The 18,695-nt window shown below is 44.8% G+C and overlaps 1 protein-coding gene across 1 annotated transcript in view; it reads right to left on the reverse strand.

The window, feature by feature from the left end:
- The window catches only part of RARRES1 (retinoic acid receptor responder 1), a 42,181-nt gene that overhangs the window by 17,351 nt on the left and 6,135 nt on the right, over positions 1-18,695 (reverse strand). The gene's annotated exons all lie outside the window — the stretch shown is intronic.

Consider the following 18,695-nt stretch of genomic DNA (forward strand, 5'->3'; position numbering starts at 1 on the left):
AAAACAGGATCCGGTGACAAAGATGCACCCAGTAATAAATGATGGGTTTTCAGATGGTGGTAAGTGAAAAGACAGTGGTAGTTAAGGAAGGCGTCTGGGGGAGGAGCCCTCAGCTGAGGTCAAAGGAACAGTGCGGAAGCAGCACCCAGACGCAGGGTGCGCAGAGTGGATCTACATGAGAGGCCTGAGGTGGGAGAGCTCTGTGATGGGCTGAGCCTGGGGCAGGGTGAGTTACCACGGCAATCATGGTCTCCACTTTGGAGCTTTCACGAGTAGGCATGCTTCTAAACTTTGGAAATGCATATTTAGCCTTTTTAAACCTTTGAACTGATTCCAATGCAGAGCTTTAGAGAATACATATCCATATCACTGAAGCCCATTAGACTGTTCAGAAGAACTTTGTTATTGGCCATCATTTTTTTTTAAAGAGCACAATGATCATTCAGTAAAAGGAATGTTTTCTAGAGAAGAAAAGGAGCTTCTGCCACCCGGAGCTGAAGTTATTCCACACAGTGTTAAGTTATTCAGGAAACAGCCATTTCCCTTTTGTGGGAGGTGGGGGTGAGGTGGAAACACAGCCGCACGGGATCTTAGTTCCCCAACCAGGGATCGAACTCAGGTCCCCCTGCAGTGGAAGCAGAGTCTTAACCACTGGACAACCAGGGAATTCCCTCTGTTTCCTGTGAACTTCAGCCCAGGAACACAAAAACCAAGCATGGTTATTTTAAGTAGACGAGATATCATCCATTTCTATCACAGGGTTTAAAAAAAAATAAATTCTGGGAAACTGGAGAATGGAGAGTGAGGATTCTATGGCAATTGTTTATATAAGGAATATTTAAATGTGTGGATGTATAGATATTGCTGGGGGTCAAGGGGCACCCAGAGCCCATGCATGAGAGTTGTTTGCTTAGGGCTCATTTTCAATCTCGAAACAAGTTCTGGTGGAAGCTGAAACACTGATTTCATTAGATATTCATACAAATTACAAAATTCATACACACGTGTCTGTCTTCTCAGCCATTCACTGTTGGCCACCTGGTATGCCAGGCACCAGGGAGATACAAGGAAATTAAACATCCTGTCCAGCCTGACTGGAAACTTGCTCCCTGTGTGGAAAGGGTACATCAACAGCCACGCAGTGCAGCTCTCCTATGCGGCCAGAGCGGCATGTATGCTGGGCGCTTGCTCTAGGGAGGCTTTCTAGAGCAAAGGGGAGCCAGGCAAAGACGTGGGAAGGGAGGGCAGGGGCTGGCGTTTCAGGGAAGGCTGCAAAGCTAGGGAAAAGGCTGTCTGGGGATGTTGGCGCAAGGTCACAAAAGCATTTTTTGTAAAGAGGACTTGGAACTTGATCCCAAAGTATGTGGGAACCCCAGTAAAGTAAACATATTGCAGCGCTCCGGCTGTTGTGCAGAGTAAAGCGCGACAGACTTTAGATGGTGCCTTGGTCAGGGTAAAAGTCCAGTGCTCACTATTTGTATTGTTATTAAAACCTGTTCAAACCCACAGCTAACATCATACTCAATAGCGAAAAGCTAAAAGCATTTCCTCTAAGATCAGGAACAAGACAAAGCTGTCCACTCTCGCCACATTTATTCAACATAGTTTTGGAAGTCCTAGCCACAGCAATCTGAGAAGAAAAAAATTAGAGGAATCCAAATTGGAAAAGAAGTAAAATTGTCACTGTTTGTGGATGACATGATACTATACACAGAAAATCCTAAAGACGCCACCAGAAAATGACTAGAGCTCATCAGTGAATTTGGTAAAGTTGCAGGATACATGGAAATTCTCTGACGGTCCAGTGGTAAGGATTTGTGCCTTCACTGCAGAGGGCCCAGGTTCAATCCCTGGTTGGGGAACTAAGATCCTACAAGTCACATACGGTGGCACACCATCCCTCCCCGCAAAGCTGCAGTATACAATACACAGAAATCTTGCATTTCTACACACTAACAATGAAAGATCAAAAAAAATAAGGAAACTATCCTAATCACAACTGCATCAATGCAATCCCTATCAATTACCAATGGCATTTTTCATAGAACAAAAATTTTTGTAATTTGTAGGGAAACACAAATGACCTTGAATAGCAAAGCAATCCTGAGAAAGAAAAATGGAGCTGGAGGAATCAGGCTCCCTGATCTGAAACTACACTACAGGTACCTTCCCTGGTGGTCCAGTGGTTAGGAATCCACCTTCCAGGGCAGGGGACAAGCGTTCAATTGCTGGTCGGGAAACTGGGATCCCACATGCTGTGGAGCAACTAAGCCTATGCACTGCAGCTACTGAGCCCACATGCCACAGCTCGAAAAGCCCACACAGAATTAAAAGAATTAATCTTCAAAATGCACAAGCAGCTCATATAGCTCAATATCAAAAAAACAAACAGCTCAACCAAAAACTGGGCAGAAGATCTAAATAGACATTTCTCCAAAGAAGACATACAGATGGCCAAAAAGCACATGAAAAGATGCTCAATGTTGTTAATTATTAGAGACACGCAAATGAGTGTTCACCTCACACTGGTCGGAATGGCCATCATCAAAAAGTCTACAAACAATAAATGCTGGAGAGGGTATGGAGAAAAGGAAACCCACCTGTAAATGTTGGTGGGAATATAAACTGGTGCAGCCACTATGGAGAACAGTATAGGGATTCCTATAAAAACCAAAAACAGAACTACCATATGACCCAGCAATCCCACTCCTGGGCATATACCCAGAGAAAACCCTAATCTGAAAAATACCTGCACCCCAGTGTTCACTGCAGCACTGTTTACGAAGCGACCTCAATGTCCATCAACAGAGGAATGGGGAAGACGTGGCACATACACACAGTGGACTACTACTCAGCCATGAACAGAAGGAAATACTATCATTCACTGCAACGGGGATGGACCTAGAGATTGCCATACTGAAGGAAGTAAGTCAGGGAAAAACAAATATCATACGATATTGCTTGTATGTGGAATCTAAAAAATGATCAAAATGAACCTATTTACAAAACAGAAATAGAGTCACAGATGTAGACAACAAGCTTATGGTCACCAAAGGGCACATGAGGAGAGAGGGATAATCTGGGAGACTGAGACTGACGTATTCATACTACTATATATAACTAATAAGAACCTACTGTGCAGCACATGGAATTCTTCCCAATACTCTATAATCACCTACAGGAGAAAGGAAGTTTAAAAAGAGTGGATATATGCATATGTATAACTGATTTTCTGTGCTATATGGCAGAAGCTAACACAACATTGTAAATCAACTATACTCCAATAAAAATTAACTGAAAAAAATCACATCAGGGAGAGCTAGAACTGTGCTGGGAAGTAGGGTCTGGCCCAAGGATGAGACTATGGAAGGCTGAGATCCAGACTCCATTTAGCTTGTGCTGCACTCAATATGCCAGCAAATTTGGAAAACTCAGCATTGGCCACAGGACCGGGAAAGGTCAGTTTTCATTCCAATCCCAAAGAATGTTTAAACTACCCCACAACTGCACTCATTTCACATGCTAGCAAGGTAATGCTCAAAATCCTTCAAGCTAGTCTTCAACAGTATGTGAACTGAGAACATCCAGATGTACAAGCTGGGTTTAGACAAGGCAGAGGAACCAGAGATCAAATTGCCAACATCTGTTGGATCATAGAAAAGGCAAGGGAATTCCAGAAAAACATCTACTTCTGCTTTATTGACTATGGTAAAGCCTTTGACTGTGTGGATCACGACAAACTGTGGAAAATTCTTAACAGAGATGGGAATACCCGACCACCTTACCTGCTTCCTGAGAAAGCTGCATGCAGGTCAAGAAGTAACAGTTAGAACCGGATATGGAACAACAGACTGCTTCAAACATCAGCCTAGTGTGCTACGGTTCATGGGGTGACACAGTCAGCCATGACCAAGCGACTGAAAAACAACAGCTTGTTTTTACTTTGGTTTTCTCCTGTCTGGAGCTTGCAGAGAACGAGCAAGGCTGTATATTGTCACCGTGCTTATTTAACTTATATGCAGAGTACATCATGCGAAATGCTGGGCTGAATGAAGCACAAGCTGGAATCAAGATTGCCGGAGAAATATCAATAACCTGAGATACGCAGATGACACCATGCTTATGGCAGAAAGCAAAGAGGATCTAAAGAGCTTCTTGATGAAAGTGAAAGAGGAGAGAGAAAAAGATGGCTTAAAACTCAACATTCAAAAAACTAAGATTATGGCAGCCAGTCCCATCACTTCGTGACAAATAGGTAGGGGAAAAAAATGGAAACAGTGACAAGATTTTATTTTCTTGGACTCCAAAATCACTGCAGATGGTGACTACAGCCATGAAACTAAGACACTGGCTCCTTGGAAGAAAAGCTATGACAAACCTAGACACTGTATTAAAAAGTGGAGACATTACTTTGACAACAAAGGTCTATAGTCAAAGGTTTGGTTTTTCCAGAAGTCATGTATGGAAAAGTTGGACCATAAAGAAGGCTGAGTGGCAAAGAATTGATGTTTTCAAACTGTGGTGTCGGAGAAGACTCTTGAGAGTCCCTTGGACTGCAAGGAGATCCAACCAGTCCATCCTAAAGGAGATCAGTCCTGAATATTCACTGGAAGGACTGATGCTGAATCTGATGCTACAATACTTTGGCCACCTGATGTGAAGAGCTGACTCACTGGAAAAGACCCTGATGCTGGGAAAGATCGAGGGCAGGAAGAAAAGGGGACTACAGAGGATGAGATGGTTGGATGGCATCATCAACTCAATGGACAATAGTTTGAGCAAACTCTGGGAGATAGTGAAGGACAGGGAAGCCTGGAGTGCTACAGTTCATGGGGTCACGAAGAGTCAGACACAACTGAGCAACTGAAAAACAACAATTTCTTTTTACTTTGGTTTTCTCCTGCCTGGAGCTCACAGAGAACCGTTAAAGAGTATAAATGGGACCTGCATGAAGGTAGCTGAACAAGGTGCCCCATATATCTGTCTCCAAGTCTCCTCAACACCTGACCCGAGTTAGAAGAACACATAGAACACTCCCCTAAGCCACGCGGACACAGAGGCAGCAGTTCCGTGTGCTGGCAGGTCTAAGGCTTGACCTGCTTGCTGCGCCAGCCCTGTAGACCTCCCACCTGCTCCACGCATGGCCTAGGAGTCTGCCCTTCACCTCCACTCAGGGGTCTGGGGTCAGCCCCCTTCACAGGAGTCAGGATGCCCCTCAGGCTGCTATCTGGGGGTCAGCACCACAGGTGCTAAGAAGAGGAGAGGTCAGCAGAGTTGGTGGCACCACCTTCATGCTCCAGGACACGGAAGAAGGCCAGGAAGCAGCTGGATGGCATAAAAGGAGATTCAGTGGAGGTGGTGGTTGAAGCTGTGGCATTTCCTGTCATACCCCCGGGAAGGTAATACTGAGAATAATCTTAAGGACCACCCACCTTTCCATAACTAATAAACTGGACACACTTATTTGCTATCCACAGAAATTCACAAAAGCCTGCTATAACCTTGATATAATTGTGCATATTTCAAATAGAGTACTTAAGATATTATTTAACTCTGTAATTTTTTTTTGAAAACACATGGAGGCTAAATGAGGAGCGGTTACAGAGTCCAAGCTCGCTCTGCTCACCATAAGATGAGTCAGTGAATCCTAGACGAGGTGTTGGGATCAGGAAGGGATTTTATTCAGGAGCCGGCTGACTGAGAAGATGGCAGGCTAGCATCTCAAAATAACCATCTTTTGGGGCCTGGCTGGCAGGTTCTTTTATGGATCAGAGATGGGGGGCGGGGGGAAATGAGGAAACAAAGTAAAAAGCTATTCAATCCTTGTAAATGAGCCCTGGAATGGCAAGCCTCGGGCAGGGCCATGTTTTTGCCTCACTTCCTTCACAGGTGGGCGGCTCAAGTTACTTCCCTGAGGCAGACCACCATATATGCTTATAACAATAAAAGCTGCAAAATAAAGGTTAAAGTCGCAAGAGCAGATCCAGAGTAAATTCAAAATTAACCCTTCCCAGTTACAGCATCAGTACCTACTCTTTGCGGGGAAAGAAACACCTGGAGTAACCAAGGCTGTGAGCTGAGTCAGGATGGAGCTGTCCTTTTGAAGAGTAATTTTCCTTCCCGATTTGCTAATCAGGCACTCTTAAGAACATCAGCAAGAACATCTACATTTTGTCCCAAACAGGATTTTTATATTTGTGGTTGTACTTTATCATTTATCAAGACTCAGTCCCTTTATCTCCCCTAAAGCCCTCTCCCGGCTCCCTTCCTCTGAGTCACCAGTTCCTCTGAGGCCACGTGGCTGGTTCTCCAGAGATAAGGTGGCAGCCTTGGAAGACCTGTCAGGGCCATCTGGGATAAGTGTCTCACGCTCCTCAGGCCACTTTAGGGCTGTGTACTCCCTTGGCTGTCTCTGATTAAACTATCCTGTGATGAAGAGGTCTCTGTAGTTCAACATGCACCCCAGGAGTTCCTAACGTGAAACAGGGCTGGGAGCAGGAGGACAGGGAAGAGACTGTCACAGCTGCCCTCAGGGCAGTCAGGGCACAGGAGAAGGACTTCAAATAGTTCATGGTACAGCTGATTATGTGGTCATGGATGACTTAGGAGCTATGAAAGGATAACTGGAGAAGTGATCTAGTCTAGGGGCCAGAAAAGTGACATTTTAAGCTGAACTCTGAAGTTAGGAAGGAATTAACTTTGGGGATGTCAGGATCATGGTATGTATGGACATGTTCATTCGTGTCTGACTCTTTGAGACCCCACGGGTTGTAGCTCACCAGGCTCCTCTGTCCATGAGATTTCCCAGGCAAGAATACTGGATAGCCATTCCGTTCTCCAGGGGACCTTTCTGACCCAGGGATCAAACCTGCCATGTTGTAAAGCAGATTCTTTACCATCTGTGCCATCTGGGAAGCAGGATGACTGTGAGTGGCTGGCAAACATTCCGCAGGGAAGGATGTGGGATGAACCAAGGTGGGGATGGCAGAAATGCAGGGAAGCGTATGGTGGACAGATGTGGATATGAACTCGCAGGCCAACATGGTCAGCCAAATACATTATTCAAGGTCAGAAATAATCACTAGAATTCACAGTTTGTGTTAGGACAACGTTATTAAATCTACCATCATTTAAAGGATGCTTATATTTATAGAACAATAACATATACCCTCTAGGGCCTGTGCTGGGTGTGGCTCTAAGCATATCACATGTCTTACCTGGGTTAACAGAGCTCTGAAGGCCTGAACACAAGTGAGTAATTATGAGACGCAGCTAAAGAAGCAGGGAGGGACCACTGCGCAACTGTGACATTGGCAATGAATGAGAAAGTGCATAAGGCCAACCTGTTGGCCAGGGCTGGGGGTTCATGGCTGGTGGGAGGTAGCCCGGTGCAGCCCGGCTGGGGGGCAGTCTGAATGACTCAGTCAAATCAAGATTATACATGCTTTTATGATCCAATAACTACTTCCAGGTGTGTATCCCAGAGAAACGGTGATACTGTAACAGGGGACTTATGGGAGGATGTTCCTTGAGGCATTCTGTGTGTGGTGGGAAGTTGGAGACGATCTGCTGTGCCTCCCTGGGGGGTAGGCAGGTAGAATGGGGGTGCTACACAGAAGGGAAGGAGGAGAAGGGGGAGACAGAGGATGAGCTAGTTGGGCGGCATCACTGACTCGATGGATGTGAGTTTGAGCAAACTCCAGGAGATAGTGAAGGACAGGGAAGCCTGGCATGCTGCAGTCCATGGGGTCATAAAAACTGGACACAACTTAGCGACTGAACAACCACCACAGATCACAGCGGGGAGAGGTAGCCAACTAGCCATACTTAGAGCAACTAAGAGAGACCCTCAAGGCAGGAAGTGAAAACAGCAGACACAGGAAAATGCACAGCATACCACTTACGAAAATGTTTTAAATAAAAATTTGCACACACAGCAACAGTATCTCTCATAAGAACACTTACAGAGACTTCCCTGGTAGTCCAGTGACTGACTCAGTGTTCCCAATGCAGGGGGCATGCGGTTTGATCCCTGGTCAGGGAACTAGATCCCACAGGCTGCAACGAAGACCTGACGCAATCAAATTAAAGAGAAGAAAACAAAGACAGAAGAAGCTACATCAGCCCTTCTCCAAGTTCCCCAAGGGAGGGGGATGAATGGTGTAGACAAAGAGAGTCGCCTACCATATCAGTAAACAAAAAATACTGCAGCCATAAAGCCCCTACAGTGCGCCCTGAGGGGGATTCAGGAAGGAGAAAAGCAGGACACTGGTCCTAAATAGTTGAGGTGTCTATCAAAGGAATGATTTCAATGAGCCCAGACTCCTGCATCTTCCCATACATATACAAGCTCTAAACTCTAACTTGAAATGTCTGTATTTGTGAATAACAGTAATCTTGTAATCTTTGGATATTTGACATTTTCCCCCCCAGAAAAAAACTCCTACATCTCCAGGCTCCTCCCTCACCTCTTTGAAACAGCCCCTCAGCACAATCTGAGAGGCTGTATCCTGGGCTGTAGTCCTCAGTGAGTCCACCAAAGAAAACAAACTTCTCAGCTCTTAGGTTATGTATTTCTTCAGTTGACAGATCTGGTGGCCAATGAAGGGACCCAGTGCAGGCTTCTCTGCTTCACCAGGATCCGGAGCCGAGGTAGCAGCAGTGGCCTCTTAGCCCAGCCTGCCTCCTCAGAGAGAGTCGCAGTGAAAACGACAAGAAGAGGAGTGAGTTTTTTTTTCTTTCCCTTTCCTGACAACAAAGAAGATTAAGCACAACAGTGAGCAGGCCTGAACATCCCCTAGCTTTTTTTTTTTTTTTTTACTTTAACTGCTAACTCTGCGGGTCTGCAAATAAGTTTGCTTTTCTGCCTTCTAACTCTGCAGTGGTGCTGTGTCAGCTGTGCTTAGCCACTGTGCTGTGACTGTGCTTAGTCACTCAGTCGTGTCCAACTCTTTGTGACCCCATGGACTGCAGCCCTCCAGGCTCCTCTGTCCTTGGGAATTTTGAACAAGGCAAGAATACTGGAATGGGCTGCCATGCCTCCTCCAGGGGATCTTCCCAACCCAGGGATCAAACTCAGGTCTTCTGCATTGCTGGCAGATTCTTTGCCATCTGAACCACCAGGGAAGCCCAATAATACTGGCATGGGTAGCCTATCCCTTCTCCAGGGGATCTTCCTGACCCAGGAATCGAATCGGGGTTTCCCTCATTGCAGGTGGATTCTTTACAAGTTGAGCTACCAGGGAAGCCCCTGCAGGAGCTATACTTCACACCTATTTTCCTTTGGCTCTATGCTAAATGCATCCTGGACCTGGTGTTTACCCCTACAACCCTCTTCCCCTTAAAGTTCCTCTTTTTACAGAAGGCCACAGAGCCAGCCAACCGCCAGACTCAGTGACTGGGTTACTGACGCAGACTATGACTGTCTTTGAAACAATGCAAGAGGAAACAATCAAGATGCTAACCCTTTTGTTACTCATCGCCGACTCCTGACTGCGAGCCCTCATCTTACATAAGCCCCTAGACTCCCCATAGCGCAGGCTGCGGGGGAGGGGGGCGCACAGATCTTGAGGTATAAGCCTACTGTGTTCCCCTCTCCACCGGCTGAGAATTAAAGCCACCTTTCTATTTCCTCGAAGCTCTGTCTCTGTATCTTTTGTTTGGCTTCAGTGGGCAGAGAAAGCTAAGATTCTGGCCGGCAACAAGAGTACAGACAAATGTGGGTGAATCTCTCCTGGCTTGTAGCTCTCCCAGCAGTGGCTGAGGGTCCTAAGTTTTACTCGGTGGTGTTAACCTCCTCTTGCCTCCAAGATTATCCTGAAAACTTAGTTTCAAGAAGAGGTACCTGGGTTATCCTCAGTTGAAAGACACTCAGTAGGGTTGGACTGTGTAATTAGGTGGGAAGCTTGCCTGTTGTTTTAACTTGGATTGGCTATTTTAATAGAGTTTTTCAGAATAAAATTGAAGATATCTCATGAGAGCTTTCAGCTCCAAGGAAGGAGATCTCCCAGTGGGCTTTCTCAGGCAATTGAGAAACTTGTGGGAGTGCTGGAAGCACGTCCTCATACCATGCAGCTGTCCCTATAGGGAAACCCACACATTTTAATTAAAAACTTGCTCTGCCAGGGATGAGCCTACGAGCTGGCCACTCAGTGACCGGAGCACTCAGAGTGGTCTTACACTACCAGAAGGAGAAACTGAGACACGTGAGAGCTGGATCGACTCTGGGGTGACATCTAGCGGAGTTAAGCTTGCAAAAAGCACACAGGTCCGCGACAGGATTGCCGCTAGCATTTTATCTGGGCAAACTGACTTTACAACGGGGACCAAAGCTTTCAAAACAAAAGAGCAATAGATGGCCAGCCTCCAACTAACACCCCAGCCAGGTTCATGTACAACACATATGGAAATTTATACTTGCAAATACTCACTTGACTGGAATAACTATACTAGGAGCTCTCAACCCAAAATGGTCAAATTGGGGCTCTTTTAACATTCTGAAACTCATTTTTAAGTGTGTATGCAGCTAGAAAGAGCCTACTCGATAAAATATCTTTTCAGAATTCAGAAACAAAAGCCCTTCTAGGAGAAACTTGCATTTCTCTCCCTGTGTCTTTAAGATGTAAATGCTCTACCTGATTTTCTTAAGCGTGTGTGTGTGTGTGTGTGTGTGTGTGTGTGTGTGTGTTGGCAGTTTGGTCTCTACCATCTGGAAGGTACACATATGGTGCACAACTGGCAACCCACGGAATAGACTGGGGTTCTGAGAAGACTTCGTCTGGCTGAGGCAACTCTCAGGGGCTTTTGTCACCCTAAGCTTTGTTGCATCTACCTGTACATCAAAGATCTTTCCTTTCTTAGACTTTCAGTTGTGTCTGACTCTTTGCCATCCATGGACTGTAGCCCACCAGGCTCCTCTGTCTGTGGAATTCTCCAGACAATACTGGAGTGGGTTGTCATTCCCTTCTCCAGGGGGGGCTTCCTGACCCAGGTAGTCTATAGGGACAAACTAAAATGGATATAGAAAGCTGTAGAAGAATTGTAGGAAGGCTGCTCTGACAAAGTTATTCTGTGCATGGTTCCGTTTGGATTGAATTTAATTAGGTAAGTAAATTTTGTTGTTGAGGGTGGGCTGGTGCAAGACTGGAGTTTGGTTTTCTCTCTCTTTTATGAGAATAGAGTTTTCTTATGAACTATTTTTGGTAACAGATTGTGAGTTGCTCTGCCTTCTACATGATCTGTCATTTGCCTTAAATATCTTTTATTGTCTCTTTAGTTGAGTGAATAAGCATTGCTTCAGTGACCTATGATCCTATTTGATCAAGTGTTTAAAAACTTGACATTTTAAAAAAAAAGAACAAACTTCCCAAGTATCAAATTCTAATTAAGATTCTTTTGACCCCCAGCTAACTTTGGGATGTTTCAAAGGACCCCTGAAGCGTCCCGGAGAGATTAATTAGGTTTATCTGGCATGTTAAATTACATGGGTAGCACTATCAACTAAGTGTAGCAAAACCTTCTTATTTTATGGGTAAAAGTCATTAATGTAGTCATTCCAAAAGTTATACAGAATTCCTAAAAATCTGATGTGCCCTAATACACTGTTATCAGTTATAATTCTAGTCATTATCTTTAAAAGGTTGTTCACCACAAAAATAAGTTTCTTGTCAATTATATTGTGAACAGATCTTTAACCATGCCATTTTAAGTCTTTTGTCATTTATAGACAATCATTGTTTTACTCTAATGCTTTTACAAAATGAGGATTTTCAAGAGGATTCATAAAAAGAGCTTTTTGACAAATTTGTTTCTGATAACTTTGAGATCATACCACTGAACTCAGTAAGAAATTACAAAACTCTAATGGAAAACCTGATGACTTCATACAAATCAACTGGAATTACACAGAACTGAACGAATTGATAAATATGATTTACAATTTTATGACTTCTGAAATATTCTGATTTTTAATGTTTGTTTTCCAGAAAATCTTTCCTCTTATACTCTTTTTGATCTACAACAAGCTGATAAAATATACCTTTGTAAACAAAGGTGAAATATTTATCCTTTTCTCTCTACATGATCCTTCCAAAATTTGGCTTATCCAGCTGGCTCCCCTGTGAACTTGATGGCTTATTGCGAACAGATTACAACTAGTTACACTAATCATTGTTTTAATTTTTTCTCTTGCTGTTTTCAAATTATTTATGCCTTGTGTCTTTCTCTGCTGTATTTTATTAATGTTACTAGCTGTATTACCTATATTCTATTTCACAAGACTATTGTCTCTTTCATTACCCAATGCACAACCAGGCCACTGAAAAAAATTAATGATGGCTAAATGTCTTGAGGCAATTGATCACATATATAACTCTATATAAAATAACTGTAACAGTAAAATTCTAGATATGGGAAGAAGCAACAAGGGAAAACATTTCCTGGATGATAACTGACTAGTAAAACGGACAATTCCGAGGATTTTAGATAATCAACAGGGCCTCATCCAAAAAATTTAGCACACTGAGTAGCCTATCAACAGAACCCTCACCTAATCTAGGGATGAGCTTTCCTAGAGCCATGGGACAAAACTGGTCATGAGATGCCTCCCAACTGTTGGGTCAATTTAGGACCAAGAACAGGCACTGTGGACAAAGAATGCTGCCTGCCATTTCAGTAAACAAAGAGTACTGCAGCCTTAAGACCCCAAAAGTGGACCCTGAGAGGAAACCAGGAGGGGAAAAACAGGATATTGCTCCCAGATAGTTAAGATGTTTATCAAAGGAATGATTTCAATGATCCCAGACTCCTGCATCTCATACATAGAAAAGCACTAAAATCATTAACTTGAGGTCTCTGTTTTAGTGATCAGCAGTAATCTTTGGATGTTCAACCAAATATTTGTTTGTTCTTTTCCAGCAAAAACTCCTACATCTCCTAGCTCTTCCCTTACGTCTTTGGAACAGTCCCTCAGAGCAATCTGAGAAGCTGTATCTGGGCTACAGTCCTCAGTAAGTCCGCCGAATAAAACAAACCTCTCAACTTCCAGGTTCTGCTTTTGTTTGTTTGTTTGTTTGTTTGTTTTTTCAGTTGACAATGGGAAAGGGGATAAAAGAGAATAACCAATCATCAGAGAGGGGTCTCCAGGGAGCAAAGGTAATGAGGGTATTACTCCCTCAGCTTTGTGCCTGGGACCAACAAGTGCAAGAAGTCAAGTCCAAAGTAACTTGGTATGGATGTCTCCACCCTGGATCTTAAACTTCTGCTTTTGACCTGCATATTGGTGTGATCAGATCTGTGCGTGCAATAAACTGCTCACTGTCGTGATTTTGAATCTAGAGGCTCTGCACCTGGGATGCAGCTGAGGTCTCAAGTTCAGGTGGTCCTCCCTACACTTAGAGCACGGGTTGCTACACGTGGTACGTGGTACAAAGCATGTGGTTCAAAGCTAATCCATTCATTAAAAGATGTTTTTTTTAAAGCTGAACCTTTTTTAAGAGCCAGGTCTGTCGGGAAGGGGACAGGCAGGTCTGGCTTCCCTGATGTGAGGCATGTTCCCACAGAGAGGATCTCAGGGCTCTGTTCCTCCCATCATCACGCTGCCAAAACTGCCCATCTGCGAACAGATTAGGAAGCTCCACAACCCTCTCTTAAAGCATGGCCCGGGGCACAGCACCTCATTCTAATCTTTTCCAGAATGAGGCTTTTTATATCAACAACAAATCAGTAAACAAAGCAATTGACCATGTGGCTGTATAACCTGAAGGAATGAATTGGCAACTCTTTGCTACAGATTTCTAATTACATATAAAAGAGGACTTATTTACTATAGCCTAGAAGTAAATGCATTGTAGTCATGGACCACCAATGATGTGGTTCATGTTCTAACCAGTTTTTTTGTGTGTTCTGTAGATTTTTCTTGGTTTCTTGGTTTTTGTCCCCAAAGGCCATGAACAAGGATAGTCCCCCACAGCCGCCCTCTCTCAGGACAGGCTCCTTAGAAAAGTGACTAGCACTTTGATTTGGGGCAATCCTGGTGGCTCAGATGGTAAAGTATCTGCCTGCAATGCGGGAGATGCAGATTCGATCTTTGGGTTGGGAAGATGCCCTGAAGAAGGGAATGGCAACCCACTCCAGTATTCTGGCCTGGAGAATTCCATGGACAGAGGAGCCTGGGGGGCTGCAGTCCACGGGATGAGACACGACTGAGAGACTAACACTTTTCTTCACTTGGAGTCATCTGGGAGGGAAACAGGCCACTTTAAAAGTCCTGTTTAATAAAGTGTACCAGAGAATGCCTTCAAAGTACAACTCATCTCACTAGGTATTTTTTTATAAACAAAAAAATGCTCCTCAAATATCTATCAAAATGTCAAGCATTTATTCAGGGATTGTGTATAAAGCATCCTGCTAGCCACTGGGCAGCATCATGATAAAAGCTACAAAATACATGTCAAATATCCTGAACTCTCACTACATGCTTCATGTGGCTCAACACAGTGCCCAGGAAGTACTTAACACAGCACAAGAGTCCTTTCAGGGAAATACTGATCTTATCCCCATTTAAGGATGAAGACGGAGGCACTTACCCGAAGTTAAGGAATTACACCAAGTCCCAGAGGTACTAAGTAGTGAAGCCTGGCTCCAGACCCCTGTTCTTCCCTTGAATAGCGCAGAGGTTACACATATAGACCCAGTCACTCCCCTTAAGAGAGGACAGAAGGAAAGCTGCCTGGGGTATGTGTGGGAAGTGTGTGTGCATGAGGTATGAGAAAGGGAGGGAGGGACAGAGAGACTGACAGAGTTGGACTGTCAATAATCATGCTTCCTGTAGACAAGACAGTGAAGACCTTCTGGAAGGGAGACGGCCAGGCAGGGTATTTCTGTTTCCTACGGCTGCTATAATGAAGTACCACAAACTTTGTGCCTTAACAGGACAGACATGAACTCTTTCACAGCTCTGAAGGCTACAAGTCCAAAATTAAGGTGTTGTCTAGTCCCTCTGAGGCTCTGGATAGAATCCCCTCTTGCCTCTCTGAGTTTCTGGTGGTGGCAGGCAAACCTTGGTGTTCTTGGCTTGCAGCTATATCACTCCAGTCTCTGCTTCTGTCTTTAAATGGTGTTCTTCTCTCTGTATCTTCACATGACCTTCTGATAAGGTCATCAGTCACTGGGTTTAAGGCGCATGCTAACCCAATATAGCCTTATCTTAATTACATCTGCAAAGACTCTGTTATTTCCAAGTAAGGTTGTAATCACAGATAGAGGGGTTAAGACTTCAACACAGCTTTTTTGTGGGCACAATAACCCACAGAAGTATGAAAGTGAGGATCATCCAGGACTCTGGAAGGAGGGCCTGTATACACCCTTTCAGGCAAGGCTGAAGTGGGCACTTGAGTCAGTGCAGCACATGAACAGGAATCTCCAGGAGGAGGAGGGAATGGAGACGACCTGGGAGAGAGAGGGTGAGGGCCCTCAGGACAGGAAGAGAGGTGAGCAGCCAGGCTGGGGAGACCAGCAAGTTAGTGATGGGGATACTTGGAGTGGAGGTTACCATGATGGGTGGGGCCAGATTAGAGAAGGTGTCTTCAGGGACTTTATTTTAGAGCAATGGGTCTCAAACTTGAGCTGGAACAGAATCTCCTGGAGGGCGTGCTAATGAAGACACTGGCCCCACCAGTGTCTTATGGGGCCACTCCAGTTCTGATTCAGTAAACCAGGGGCGGGGCCGAAGCCCCTGCATTTTCACCAGTTCCAGGGGATGCTGTGGCTGCTGGTCCAGGGACCACACTTTGAGAACTCTCTGGCACTGAAGTTCAGAAGGAGGGACAGGAAGTAAACACCAGAGGTGGTCACTAGAAGACAGATGACCAGGGGATGAAGGACATGACCATCATTTCTCTCCGAAGGCCTGAGGAGTCTCCTATCATGAGACTGAATGAAATGGAGGAGTGTTATCGTAAATTCTGATCCACCTGGGGTCTCTGGCAAATCAGGTCATGATGCCTTACAAAGTTCAGGGGACAGGTATACCCTCTCTTTCAGGGGATGCAACTGATAAACTCCATGATGACATAGGATGTGCTGTTTTTCAAGCAGGGATATTTGGAGTAGGTAGTCTGGATTAAAAAGAAATGAATGGATTATGGTTGTCCTAAGGGTTAAAGGAGATAAGTTTATTTTATTATTGATATATTTACTTATTTAGGCTGCACTGGGTTTTAGTCACAGCATGTAGGATCTTCAACCTTTGCTGTGGTATGTAGAGTCTAGCTCCCTGACCAAGGATTGAATCTGGGTCCCCTACACTGGAAACTCAGAGTCTTATCCATTGGACCACCAGTGCACGCATGTGTGCTAAGTCACTTCAGTCGTGTCTGACTCTTTGCCACCCTAAGGACGGCAGCCCGCCAGGCTCCTCTATCCACAGGATTCTCCAGGCAAAAATACTGGAGTGGGTTGCGATTTTCTTTCTAACACAGGATCAAACCCGAGTCTCTTACATCTCCTGCATTGGCAGGTGGGTTCTTTACCACTAGCACCACCTGGGGAGTCCCTAGACCACCAGGCAAGTCCCTAAAATTGTTTTTGAAGAAAATTCATTCCTTTGCTTCCTGCTGCATGGGTAGCTACTTGGCCATGTAATACAATTTATATTCAGAAGTTAAAAATCACACATTCCAAAAGCAACTCCACTAAGTTGTGTCTCATTTCTCAGTAAAAAGCTGTTTCTGTAAAACACAAAGGTTTTGTTTTCATGTCAGTGGGATCAAAGATGTTTCCTCCAGCACATGTCCACACTATCATTATATTAGATACTATACAATGCTTGCTTGCTTAAAAGTCACTGAAATATGGGATGTGAGTATTGAATGTAAAACTGAGGAACCTAATAAGGGATGGAGAATAGGTGTTTATTATTCTAAGAGCACATTTAAAAAACCTAACATCCCCTTTAAACTCAATCAAATCCAACAAAAACCTGGGCAAATTGAGGAGCAGGGCAGGTACCCAGAGAAATCTTGCTGCCAGCTGCTGTAGGGGCTGCAAAAATGCCGTGACTCTGGGAGTCTCCAAAGACACGATTCTGCCCAAAACTCACCTCTACAAAGAAAACCCTTAGGAACTGCCTGGCTGTCCAATGGTTAGGAATCCCCACTTCCACTGAAGGGGGTGTGGGTTCGACCCCTAGTTGGGGAACTAAGATCCTACATGCCATGCGGTGTGGCCAAAAAAAAGAAAGAAAAAAAAAGAAAACTCTACGTTTCAGGGAAAGACTGTCTCATGTTTTTCCCCTCTGCCATTGGTTTCCAGGCACAGTCCCTTCATGCGGCCTTAGAGCCGGCAGTGATAGCCTTAAACTTCATGTTCCCACACCGAGGGGGTGGGCGGCGGGGACAGGCCAGTTGTCGAGAGCTCAAAGCTGATGCTGATCTCCCCTCGGGAGCACAGTGAGCTTCACTGACCTAACAGACTCAGCTTCTAAATGTCCCCTCCAGCCTTCACGTTTGGTAAGAAAACATAAATGTCATGCCATTCCAGGAAAAGCAAACTTCTTCATTTTATAAGGTTAGTTTTATGAGTCAGGCTTAGTTGGAGACAAGTAAACAACTCATTTGTGGATAAAAATTGCTGCGCTGCACTTATGTTCTGGACAGGGAGAACATTAGTGTATTACATTATACCCTGGAGTTATTTCATTGCATTTTCCTTCTCTCGGGCAATGCCTGATAAGGTGAATGCAACATATGGAGCAAAAGTCAGTGACCTTCAGATCAGGCCCTATCCTGTGGGGATGAAGGAGATCTCTGCCTTGGACACTCTCAGGCTAAGGGGTAGTGGAGAGAGACAGGAAGACTACTGTTGTGTTAATCTGTTTGGTCAGCTCTGGGTATGAGTTCTTGATCCTCCCCAAAGAGCTGGGGAGTGGTCAGAGGCAGTGTTCCCCTCTGGCCTAGGATGGGGCTCCTCAGGAAAGGCTGATTGTGAGAGGGATTCGAGTTGTTGTAGGCAGCTTGGGAATGGGTTGGGTCCTGGCCTGGCCTCCTCCTGTTCCAGGTGCCCAGTGGTCCCAACACCCCTCCAGCTGCCTTTGTTTTCATCTAATTTTAATATCTTAATTACTATGTTTTACATATTTAAATATTTTTCTTTTGGGGTTTGTAGTCAGAAAACTTCAAGGATATAGAATCATTAAATATTAGACTTGGAGACTTTCAATTTCTTGCCAACACAGAATTGACTGACACTTGATTATTCAGCATTTGGCTGAAGATGGGGAAATCAGCACCTCCTAAGGCACTTCTTCGGAGAAGGCGATGGCACCCTACTCCAGTACTCTTGCCTGGAAAATCCCATGGATGGAGGAGCCTGGTAGGCTGCAGTCCATGGGGTCGCTAAGAGTCGGACACGACTGAGCGACTTCACTTTCACTTTTGACTTTTCACTTTCATGCATTGGAGAAGGAAATGGCAACCCACTCCAGTGTTCTTGCCTGGAGAATCCCAGGGACGGGGGAGCCTGGTGGGCTGCCATATCTGGGGTCGCACAGAGTCGGACACGACTGAACTGACTTAGCAGCAGCAAGGCACTTCTTTCTATTGTCTTTAGCAGGTCCCTTCGTCAGTACAGGGGAAGACATAAAGAGAAGGGATGCCCTCCACCCTGTAGAAGCTGACACATGTGCAGGGCAGGAGCAC

Source organism: Bos grunniens, chromosome 1 (assembly GCF_055505025.1).
Source record: "Bos grunniens cultivar Pamir isolate PY7600 chromosome 1, Bosgru_T2T1.0, whole genome shotgun sequence".
NCBI classification, from domain to species: Eukaryota; Metazoa; Chordata; class Mammalia; order Artiodactyla; family Bovidae; genus Bos; species Bos grunniens.